Source organism: Apium graveolens, chromosome 5 (assembly GCF_009905375.1).
Source record: "Apium graveolens cultivar Ventura chromosome 5, ASM990537v1, whole genome shotgun sequence".
In the NCBI taxonomy this organism is placed as follows: Eukaryota; Viridiplantae; Streptophyta; class Magnoliopsida; order Apiales; family Apiaceae; genus Apium; species Apium graveolens.
Window position 1 is genome coordinate 28,609,129 of NC_133651.1, and position 12,606 is coordinate 28,621,734.

The window sequence follows — 12,606 nt, forward strand, 5'->3', positions numbered from 1 at the left end:
CCCGCATAGTAAGTTCACCTTTTTGCACATCTATCAAGGTACGGCCAGTAGCCAAGAAAGGCCTTCCCAAGATTATGGGAATCTTCTTATCTTCCTCAAAATCCAGAATAACAAAATCTGCTGGAAAGAAGAGCTTATCCACCTTGACGAGCACATCCTCAACTATGCCCCTTGGGTAAGTAATGGAACGGTCAGCCAATTGTAGCGACATGTATATGGGTTTTGGATCAGGCAGATCCAGCTTTTTAAAGATCGACAACGGCATCAGATTAATGCTTGCTCCCAAATCACAAAGGCACTTATCAAAAGTTAGATTGCCAATGGTGCAAGGAATGGTGAAGCTTCCTGGATCTTTCAGTTTTGGTGGTAACTTTTGCTGCAGAACAGCGCTACATTCTTCCGTGAGAGCAACGGTTTCAAGGTCATCCAGTTTCACCTTCCTTGCAAGAATAGTCTTCATAAACTTCGCATAACTAGGCATTTTTTCCAGAGCCTCAGCGAAAGGTATATTGATGTGAAGTTTCTTGAACACCTCCAGAAACTTCCCGAACTGTCTATCCAGCTTTTGTTGCTGCAATCTCTTAGGAAAAGGTGGTGGAGGATAGAGCTGTTTCTCCCCTGTATTAGCCTCAGGCAGAGTGTGTTCAACAGTAGTCTTCCTTGGTTCCGCCGCTTTCTCCTTTTGCTTAGATTCTTCATCTCTAACTTCAGCTTCGACTTCCTTTGCCTTTTCAGCATCAGCCACTTTTCCAGACCTTAAGGTAATAGCCTTGACTTGCTCTTTAGCTTCCTTCCTGCCTGGTACTTCCGTGTCACTGGGAAGAGTGCCAGGTTGACGATTGAGCACTGCATTGGCTAATTGACCGATTTGATTTTCCAAGGTCTTGATAGAAACCGCCTGACTCTTGCACAATAGCTTAAGTTCCTCAAAATCAGCACTAGTGGGTGCAGCTGTACTTCCCTGTTGATGATATGATTGCCTTGTAGCATACTGCTGTGGTTGCTGGAATCCAGGTGGGTTAAACTGTTTACTCACTCCTTGCTGATATGGTGGCTGAATAGCATTCTGATTATTCCCCCAGCTGAAATTTGGATGATTTCTGTTATTAGGATGATAGGTCGCTGGCACAGGCTGCTGTTGTCGCTGATAATTATTTACATACTGAACAGATTCGTTGACAAGAGAACACTGATCCGTAGAATGAGAACCTGCACAAAGCTCACAAACCATAGCTATTTGATTAACTCCATACGTAGCCAGATAATCAACCTTCATTGATAGCGCTTGGAGCTGGGCTGCAATAGCGGTGGCTGCATCAACTTCCAGAATACCTGCTACCTTGCCTGACGTCATCCTCTGAGTTGGGTTTTGATGCTCATTTGCAGCCATCGTCTCAATAAGATTATACGCCTCAGTATAGCTTTTAGCCCATAAGGCGCCTCCAGCTGCTGCATCGAGCATGGGCCGAGATTGGGCCCCCAAACCATTATAGAAACCAGTGATCACCATCCAATCCGGCATTCCATGATGTGGACATTTTCTCAACATTTCCTTGTAGCGTTCCCAAGCCTCGCACATAGATTCTGTAGGTTGCTGCGCAAACTGAGTAAGAGCACTCCTCATAGCAGCAGTCTTTGCCATTGGATAAAACTTCACCAGAAACTTTTGCGCAAGATCTTGCCACGTAGTGATGGACCCAGCTGGTTCAGAATGTAACCAGTCTTTAGCCTTATCCCTCAGTGAGAATGGGAAAAGCCTCAACTTGATAGCCTCATCAGTCACGCCATTATACTTAAAAGTGCTGCAGATCTCGACAAAATTCCTTATATGCATGTTGGGGTCTTCAGTTGCCGCTCCTCCAAAAGAAACAGAATTCCGCACCATCTGAATAGTGCCCGGCTTGATTTCAAAGGTGTTAGCTTGAATAGCCGGATGAAGGATGCTTGACTGAATGTCATCAATTTTAGGCCGAGAAAAATCCATAAGAGCTGGATCAGCTTGAACAATACGATCTCCCATGTTTACTGGTTCTTTCTGCTTAGTTCCTGAATCCAAATCCTCAAAATCTAACTTTTCCGGAATATCAAGAACTTCGTCTGTCTCCTCAGCTGTATCTAAAGTCCTCTTGCGAGCACGAGAACGAGTTTGCATAAACGCTTGCTAAAGTACCTGAAACACAACCGAAAAGAGTAAGTAACTACTACGTCCTAATCACTGAGTCCTAATGACCAATGATGGTAAGTACATAAACTAAACAAATACACCGAGTCCCCGGCAGCGGCGCCAAAAACTTGTTAGGGCGAAAACACGCGCTAATATTCACGCAAGTATATGCGTTCGCAAGTAATATAGAATATTTTCTAGTTCGTTCCCTCAGAGACTCAGACTAAATTATTGTCTAATTAAACTCACTCACCAATGTATGATTACTTCTCAATGTTAAGATAATAACACTTAAAATTGTTGATTAAATATTAACTATAATTAACTACTTAATTAACCACTTAACTAACACTTCAATTTATCAATAATAAAACACTCATGAGATCACAACTTCATTATTACTTCCTTCTATAGCCATTGTTATTACCTTTAGCATATGACAGTGATGATATTAATCGAATAACACGAAACTGATAAAAGCCAACTTTCATTGTACTAATACCATTCTACCAAGCATCCACAATTAAGATAGAAGTTGAATAGTCATCAATTATGTTGAGTTCCTATATGTCTACATAAATTGACAACACCACGATTTAAGCTCAAGTTATTCCTTTTGATTATATAGGGCAAATAAAACTGTTAGAGTTACCCACTAATCATGCTCAACGTACATGAACCTATGCTAGCATGGCAAGTTCTAAATCTCAAGATCCACCGTCGCTTCACAAGAGATTAACACCCTATCTTATATGTTCGCGATGCACATAAGACGAATACGCACAACCAATACTAGATATCATGCAATCATCACACACTAAAGTATTAAACAATTAACTAAAGAATTCCATAATAAATCCGTTGCAACCCCATGATCACGATTAGCCCATAATAGAACTTATCGCCATCATGGGTTCATATGAAATCATGACAAACAACACAAGAAAATAATAACTAAACTAATTATATTAAAACAGAGTACGTCACAAGAGTAAATAACTCAAAGCAAGAAAACTAGCATCCAACGTTACAACGAAACAAGAATCACAAGAAAATATGCTTCCTCTTCGTTGCGGTGTGCTAAATCGGTCTTCTTCCTTATCTCCTTCGCTTCTTGCGTAAAACACAATCTAAAACATAATCCCCTTAATACTCTCTGTGAAAACGTCTCAAATCTACCTATATAATAGTCCCAACTCAGATTACATGGAAGTTGGAAGCCAAACAGAAGTAGAAGTCTAAAATAATTTATCTTTTTCCCCGACCCTGCGCGGCCGCTCAGCATAGCTGCACGGGCGCGCAGGTTGCTGCGCGGCCGCTCAGCATTGCTGCGCGGGCGCGCAGGCCTCTACTGGAAAAAATCCTGGTTTGCTCCGTTTCTTCGCCGTAATCTGCCCATTCCTTTCCTCTCGCAATGGTGAACACATGCCAAGGCTTATTCTTGATGATTCCTCCCCCGAAATGCAACTAATACCCTGAAATGCATAAACACTAGAAAAACGCATCAAATACACAAAATACTTGATTTCAAGACACCAATTTAAGCCATTTTAACACATTCTAAGTGGTATAAAATGCCACTTATCAACTACCCTCCTCTAGCAGAATCTTATGCATGCAATATGAAGGTCTGATCCCTTTGATGTCTGCTATGGTCCATCCAATAGCCGATTTTAATTCTCACAAGATCCTTAAGAGCTTGTCCTCCTCACTACCTGAAATGTCAGATGCAATAATAACAGGTAAAGTAGATGCATCACCTAAAAAAGCATACCTCAAGTGTTCAGGCAATGGCTTAAGCTCCAAGATAGGTGCTTCCTCTATAGATGGTTTGAGCTTTCCTTCAGCATTTTTGAGGTCAGAAGCACCAAGAGATTTAAAAGGCATGTCTAGCTTTCGCCTCCAGGGAGAAGCATTAAGATATTGTAGTATCTCATTGCCATCCTCATCATCACTGTCAAAATTCCCCACTAAGGCCTTCTCTAATGCATCAGACATTAGCATATGATCGAGTTCTGAAGTAACCGCAGAATCAATCAAATCCACTTTTAAGCACTCCTCATCTTCAGTAGGGAATTTCATTGCTTTAAATACATTGAATGTCACATCCTGATCCTGCACCCGCATAGTAAGTTCACCTTTCTGCACATCTATCAAGGTACGACCAGTAGCCAAGAAAGGTCTTCCCAGGATTATGGGAATCTTTTTATCTTCCTCGAAATCCAGAATAACAAAGTCTGCAGGAAAGAAGAGCTTATCCACTTGACTAGCACATCCTCCACTATGCCTCTTGGGTAAGTAATAAAACGATCAGCCAATTGTAGAGACATGTAGGTGGGCTTTGGATCAGGCAAATCCAACTTTTTAAAGATCGACAACGGCATCAGATTGATGCTTGCTCCCAAATCACAAAGGCACTTGTCAAAAGACAACTTGCCAATGGTGCAAAGAATGGTGAAGCTACCTGGATCTTTCAGCTTTAGAGGTAACTTTTGCTGCAGTACAACACTGCATTCTTCCGTTAGAGCAACGGTCTCAAGGTCATCCAGTTTCACCTTCCTTGAAAGAATACTCTTCATAAACCTCGCATAACTAGGCATTTGCTCCAGAGCCTCAGCGAAAGATATATTGATGTGAAGTTTCTTGAACACCTCCAGAAACTTACCGAACTGCTTATCCAACTTTTGTTGTTGCAATCTCTTAGGGAAAGGTGGTGGAGGATAGAGCTGTTTCTCCCCTGTATTACCCTCAGGCAGAGTGTGTTCAACAGTAGTCTTCCTTGGTTCGGCCGCTTTCTCCTTTTTCTTAGCTTCTTCATCTCCAACTTCAGCTTCTCCTTCTTTTGCCTTTTCAGCATCAACAACTTTTCCAGACCTTAAGGTAATAGCCTTGACTTGCTCTTTAGCTTCCTTCCTACCTGGCACTTCAGTGTCACTGGGAAGTTTGCCAGGTTGACGATTGAGAACTGCATTGGCTATTTGACCGATCTGATTTTCCAAGGTCTTGATAGAAACCGCCTGACTCTTGCATAACAGCTTAAGTTCCTCAAAATCAGCACTAGTGGGTGCAGCTGCACCTCCCTGTTGAGGATATGATTGCCTTTGAGCATATTACTGCGGTTGCTGGAATCCAGGCGGATTGAACTGCTTACTTATGAAAGGAATATGTCCTAAGTCCAATCGTGTATTAGGATTTAGGAATAACTTTTATGTAATCTGTTTTGATTTCATTGATATTAATAAAGACTTGTTTTGTTTTTATTACGGGCTCTATCTATTTAAGTGTTTAAATAAGATATACCATAGTTTAGAGTAAAGTTTTTTATGGATTATGATGAGATCATAATAGTGAGACCTAAAAAGATGATAACTCTAAACTTAAATAGTTCCTGGTCATAGGATTACTAACTGGTAATTAATAATCCGTAAAGATCGGTACATACTATGCTTGCTTCATTATGAAGGATGTCTGTTCTCATAGACATTTGTGTGGTGACACTATAGCTAGTATGTAGGTGCTTATTATAGAATAAGTTCACTGAACATGACTCGCCCAGCTGAACAACTGATGGAGTTCACTCACGTGTCAGCAGTTGTTCGCTTAGTGATAGTTGTACAAGTATCCTTAGACTTGAGGTCATCATAGTCATCTTGTGTACACTGAACTATGCTTTGGTTTAGTTCTTAGTCTCCAAGGACAATTATTAAGGCTCTTCTGGGTATAGGAATTTGTACACGAAGATAGTGTATGATCAATAAAGGATCTACCCCTTCCAGTGAAGGAAGTGAATGTTCAAGGCTGATCCACTTATGCTAGTTCAGGAATCTCTGGCCAGAGTGAATGAAATTAGAAAGGAGTTTCTAATTTGCATAGAACTACACATAGTAAATGGTAAGCAAGTGATTGAATTAGATAGGCTTGACACGAGATCCATGCCTTGTATTTAATCGGGACATTGTAGGGTAGAAGGAGTTTATTGTACGGTAACTATTCACTGACAGGTTCTTGGTATTCTAAGTAGTGAATTCATATTATCCGGATAGTCGCGATATGTTGAGAAGCATCTCTCACGATGTAGAATAAATGTGATTAATTAATTAATCATATTTAATAAATTTGAGAATTTATATAAATAATGATAAAATAGTTTTATTATTATTTATTTCTACTACCGGCTTAATATTGAACCTACAGGGTCACACCATAAAAAGAGAATGATTTTATGGTGGAGGAATTAATTAATAATGGCTAATAATTATTTATTTGTGAAATAAATAATTAATTGGCAAATTTAATAATTGATTAAATGAGATTTAATTGATTATAAATTAATTAAGAAAAGTTCTTAATATTATTAATTAAGGATTTAATTTTAGGAAATTAAAGAGAATTATTTCTAAAGTGTTTAGAAAGAGGATTAATGTAATAACCCCAATTTTTGGAATTTTTTGAAACACGGATGAATAGTAACTTTTGCTGATGATGCTGATTAAGAAAAATTATCAGACCACGCTATATAGGAGTACTGTTATGGAAATTCTAAGATCGTATTAGTATTCCATAAAGTAAATAAGTGTATGTAAAGATCGTCAGAATCCAATTCCGAACACTTTGATTTTTCTCGAAAATCCACCAGATACCGAAAGAATTGAGTATAAGGTAACATGATTAAAGGGATTTAAATTCAAGGATTATAAGAGAGGATTATAAAAAGGAATATAATGTATTGAGAAAGGTTAAGGGAACCCAAGTAATAAGATCCCGGGTATGATCCCTCAAACGATTAACGAGAAAGAGAGTTAAGCGAACCGTAAAACAAATAAACGTCCAAGGGGCAAGCACATGCAAGTAACATGAGAAGGAAGCTTCTAATATAAGCTAAAACATGTGGTTAGAAGCAAGGTGACATCATCACACCACAAGAATGAGACATGTGGTAAAGTAGTGATGCAAGCAATGACATAAGCAAGTGAAAACAAGATATTTAGCCAATAATTAACCACAACCATGCATTCTTTGCACAAATATCAAGGCAAGACAAGCAAGCAAAAGCTCTCCCCCATTTCTTTCTTCTTCCATTCGGCCTTTTCAAGAAATGAAGAAATAGATTTTCAAAACTCAAGTTCTAGGCCATGCAAAATTACAAGGTTTGTTTCCTTGGATCCTATATTTCATAACTTAGTTATACCATGAGTTTAAGATCAAGATTCCATGGTTTGCATAGCTAATCCACTCATCAAAGATGATGATGAATAGTAGTGAATAGTAACTTACTTTGATTTTCTTGATTTTCATGAAAGCTTAAGGTTGATTAAGCATAGATCAAGGTTCCTAGAGGCTTGTTAGTGACTACCCACTCTCCAAGGAAGGTATAAACTCTTGAACCCTTAGTTTTAAGTTTGGTTTGTTTGGATGATAATAGTGCTTAGATGAATGGGTTTAGTTTGATGTTGATGGATGTTGGATTGTTGTTAAATTGGTGATGATTTGGTGTAGTTTAAACTTTGGAAATCGTTAGGTTATAGCCGTCGTAATGCCCGATTTTCTATAAACTGTTTTGTGATTAACTGTTGGACCCGAACACCCACTTCTATAAACTAACCACTTCCATGCTTAGATAGGTTATGTTTCAAGCTTCGTTTTGATATGTGGTTTGCTTGAATCCGATGTACGGTTTAGGAGAAACGACCGTTTTAAGTAACGGTGTTTCGCGAACGAACCTTTACCCCTCGCCTTACTTTGAAACCTTGGTTAAGGCCCTTAAATGACTAATTGGAGCATGAAACATTTATGTAGAGTGTGTTAGGCAGTTGATAAGACAATCGCGAAAGAATCGCCTTAAAACTCGTAATGGGTAAATTATTAAAAATGGTGGAGCCGAGGGTACTCGAGCGACTTAAGTAAATCGTTAAGCGCAAAACGCGCGTTAGAGTCTGAGTTGGTTAGAGTATAGATTTACAAGTGACTTTGGTTTAATTCCAACTTACTTGTTGCTTATAGGTTACCAGACTCGTCCCGAGCCATTCGTAACCCCCAGTCGCTCAGGCAAGTTTTCTACCCGTTATAACTGTTGTTGTGATGTATATAGGTATTTGCATTATCTTGCGATAGATGCATGTTGGTTAATTAGCAAATGTTGCAATATATTGAAGCATGCTGCTATGGTATATATATATATGCATGCCTGTTTCATATTCTTTCCATATATATAATTGTTGATTCAGTTGATAATACCTATGCTAGAGGATAGCGGTAATTTGCATATACCCTTAGTATAGGGACCCAAAGGTGAAAATATTTTCTAAAACCGGGAGTCGAGGATCCCGAGTAGATTTTGTATATATGGATATAAATATATATATATATATATATATACTTATATATATATATGGTCATAGTTTTCAAAACTATTAATCGAATAAGGTTTATTCGATAACTTTATTTTATTAATGAATATTATCTTGAATATTCATTCGAGGGCTTATGACTCAGCTTATTTTATTTATTGAATATTATTTGAATATTAATTTGAGGATCTATGACTCCGATTATTTGCTGAGATATATTCTTTATTTTATTAAAGAATAAGGTGTCGATAATCAAACTCACTTTTGATTATTCAAATAAAGATAGTACTTTCGTATAGGTATATCTTTGGATATTTAATATTCATTTCAAGTATAAGTTTCAAAACTTCTACTTCAATTATTTTTATAAAGATTATTCTTTATGGAAATATTATTTAAATAATAATATTCATATATTTTCTAATATATTGGGACTGATTTATTTTGTTAAATCAGCATCACTCCAAACATTCTTAAAAATGTTTTGCGAGTCTTCAAAATGATTTTTAAAAGTTAGAGCGGATTCCAAAACTCATTTTTATATTTAAGATCCTCCTTTCGAAGGGGATTTAAATACTCGCTCAAAACCTGAGGGATCCGGCTCTGTGGTGTGTTTTATATTCGCAACAAGGTTGCTGTTTTGTTAAATGAATCGATTACTTACCCAACACTCGGGAAGTAAAATTCTTGGAACAAGTTAATCCATTAACAGGCATCTCCTGGGAAATATTGGTGAGTTCTCCTTTCCAACTAGATACGACTTCTTGGTGGAGTCGTATCAACAAGTTTCTACTTGGGGAAAGGGGGAATGAGCTTTACGTTTCAGAGTCATGGATTTCATCTGAACTAGGAGTGGCGTAAGTGGTCGAGTGGCGCCGGCCCAGCCTTATTATATTGGCCCAAATGGCCTGGAAGTTCCGCTAAGGCGGTCCATTCCTTAGGAGTTCAGTGTTCGGTTGACAAGTAAATCCGACAGGTTCTCCTCTACATGTAGAAAATGGTGGGGTTGCACTACTACGACTGATCATCGTAAGTGGTCTTCCTGGCGCGGCAAACTCCCGTAATGAGTTCATCATCCAATTGGATATTTCTGCAACACTACCCAGAGCACTTCGATAGAAAGGCTACGGTTGGGCGATTGTTGAGTGTTGGCAGGGTCAAGTTTTCAAAATGCTGTTTGCATCAAATGAAGTATCTCGTAACTTCATTTTATTTTGATGATATTTTAAAGATTTAATCTATTCAAATCTGGTCTTGTAGTCTCATCTACGTGATAAACTTTTGAAACTAATTATAAGTTGAACGGTGGTAGTTCAAGTAGTATTTGGAAAAGATATAAGTATATTGGAGTATCTTGTAACTTCATCTTTTAAACTTATATCTAGTAAATGATTATCTTATGCATGACAAAGATTTTCAGAAAAATGTTGAGACAAGGTTAGATATATGAGATCACCTTGCAACGATATTTTTATACAGTTATACACTGGAACTCTGTATATTATGCATGAAGAGGACTTCCAAGATTTTGAAAAGTATATATGTATATATACTGAATATTTTGCGACTTCATCGCATTAAGATATCAAACTTGGTTCATTTCTTTTGACCAAGACTTTCATGAGTACTATGAGAAGGCTCATATATTGTAAATTATTATACATATTATTTTGGTGGGCTTGCTGCTCACCCTTGCTTTCTTCTTTCATCACACAACATCAGATAGACAAGATGAACAGGACCAAGCTCCCAATTCGCGAGCGGATAGGAAACGTTCTGCAGCTTCCTATAGGCATTGAAGTCGTTGTAGCTAAGGTGGGAACTACCAATAGACTAGGCTTCAACTTTTGATGTACCAGATTTATGTATACTTATGAATTGTAATAATGGCAAAGAAAATGTAAATTTATTCAGAAAACCTTTTAAGGTGTATTGGCAGATAATTGTGGAATAAAATGACTTGTGATTATTTTTGGATGTTCATCTCTGAGACTATAACGTGTGGTGTGTGTGTTTATTGTGGGGTCACAGTACAGAGTAGTTGATTAATTATTAAGATTGGGTGTTATTAAGGGAAATGGAACTCGTGACAACCCGGATCCCCGACCCCGGATTTGGGGGTGTTACAGAAGTGGTATCAGAGCTAAGCCTTATAAACCTCAGAGATGATGTGACGTTAAGATAATAACTAAGATAATAAGAACTCTTGCCAAGTTCATAGTCGGGCTACCTAACGTAGTACTGACAGTTAAAACCCTTATGGGAACCCTTATAAATATCGTGATAGAAGAGTAGTTCGTTATCGTATATGGTAGCGGGACTCCGAACCCTGAGGTTGAGGAGCAACAACGCGATGATGTTTTATTACTAATTGGAGATCGGATTGTGGATCCGATAGAGCGTCCTAACGCAGGACCGGATGATGTTCATATTGAGGATGTAGCGGTTGAGGATGTTGTCCTAGAAGGGATTGTTGCTGAGGAGGATCCCGTGGAGGATCCTGACAAGAATGAATAAAGGACCACTGAGGAATTGATGACCATGGTTAGGGAAACTACCAGAGGTAGGATTGGTCGGTCACTACCGGAGGTTCGTTCAAGTTTGTAAAGATAGTAGCCCCTTTAACGCGGCTTACTCGTAAGACTGAGAAGTTCGAATGGACAGAGAAATGTGAGAACAACTTTTAAGAACCGAAGCAAAGGTTGGTGACGTTCCCTATGTTGGCGTTGCCGGATGGAAAATGAGATTTTGTGATGTGTAGTGACGCTTCGCATAAGGAATTAGGGTGCTTCATATACAGCACAACAAGGTAATCGCGTACGCGTCAAGACAATTAAGGGAATATAAAATTCGATATCCCCACCCATGAGCTTGGGCTCGTGGCAATAGTTTTTCCCTAAAGATTGGAGGCACTACTTGTATGGAGAGAAGTGCAAGATTTACACAAACCATAGGAGCTCTAGTACATTTTTACGTAGAAAGAGCTCAACATACGCCAGAGGAGGCGGTTAGAGCTAATCAAGAATTATGATTGGGAGATTCTTTATCATTCGGGGAAAGCCAATGTGGTGGCTGATGCCCTTAGTAAAAAGGAGAGACCCAAGATGATAATGTCTTTGGGATAGTTTATAAGAGATTTTGAGAAAATGGAAATAGAAGTGAAGGTAACCGGAGTCGGTACCGAAAAGCTGTTTGAGATTGCAATACAGACCGAATTTTTGGAAAAGAACGTATTGTGCCAGAAAAAGTGATGAATGAAGGCAGAGAGTCAATGACTGGAGAAGAGATCCACACCGAGAAAGATGATAAGGGGATAGTGAGGTGTTCCTACAGAAATTTGGTTCCAAAAGTTCAAGAGCTTAAGGATGAGAACTTAGATGAGAGCCATAGTTTGAGGAATAAGATTTAGGGCAAACCCTGAATGTGATAGTCAGGGAGGTTGCCATCAAGAAAGAAAGAACCCATAACATAATAGAGTGGAAAACAAGGTTTTTAATGTATAAGATAACACCGATTATGGGAGAAGGTTGAAACATTTCATACTAAGGAAACAGAAAGTTAAGGAAAGGAGACCCGAGATGGTACTCCTATACGACAATTTATGGACCAGTCTAGACAAAACTTAGACTATTATCCCCAACCACCACCCTGAGGAAACAATGCGGTGAGAAATTCTTTTAGGACCTTTAAGTCGCTAAGCTCTTAGAGTTCCAAGGAACAAGCTGACCCAGTCGAGGCAAGAGCCTGGCTAAAGGAAATACAGGAATCATTTGAGATTCTAAATGATTGACGAATCACAAAAGACTATTTTTGTCACTTACCCTCCTAAGAGAGAGGCCACCCACTGGTGAAAGACCAAGAAAGGCACGGAGCCAGAGGTTAGAATAAACTGATTTAAGTTCAGTCAATTGTTTTCGGGAAAGTAATTCCCAAAGATAAGGAGATAGTGTAAAAGCTTTAGAGCCAGAACAAGGGCAGACGAGTATGATGACTTATGAATCTAAGATGTAAAAGTTGTCAAGATTCGTTCTGAAGACACGAATCCAGAATGACGGGATGTTTGAAATCAATGCTTATGTTGTGTTGGTTCATGAA

General features: G+C 38.6%; 1 non-coding gene across 1 annotated transcript; it reads left to right on the top strand.

Annotated features, from left to right (window-relative positions):
- The first annotated feature begins 1,520 nt into the window (after positions 1-1,520).
- LOC141662511 (small nucleolar RNA R71) lies at positions 1,521-1,627 on the top strand. Its single transcript, XR_012550623.1, has one exon. It is a non-coding gene; the product is annotated as a small nucleolar RNA R71 (small nucleolar RNA).
- Positions 1,628-12,606: the final 10,979 nt, after the last annotated feature.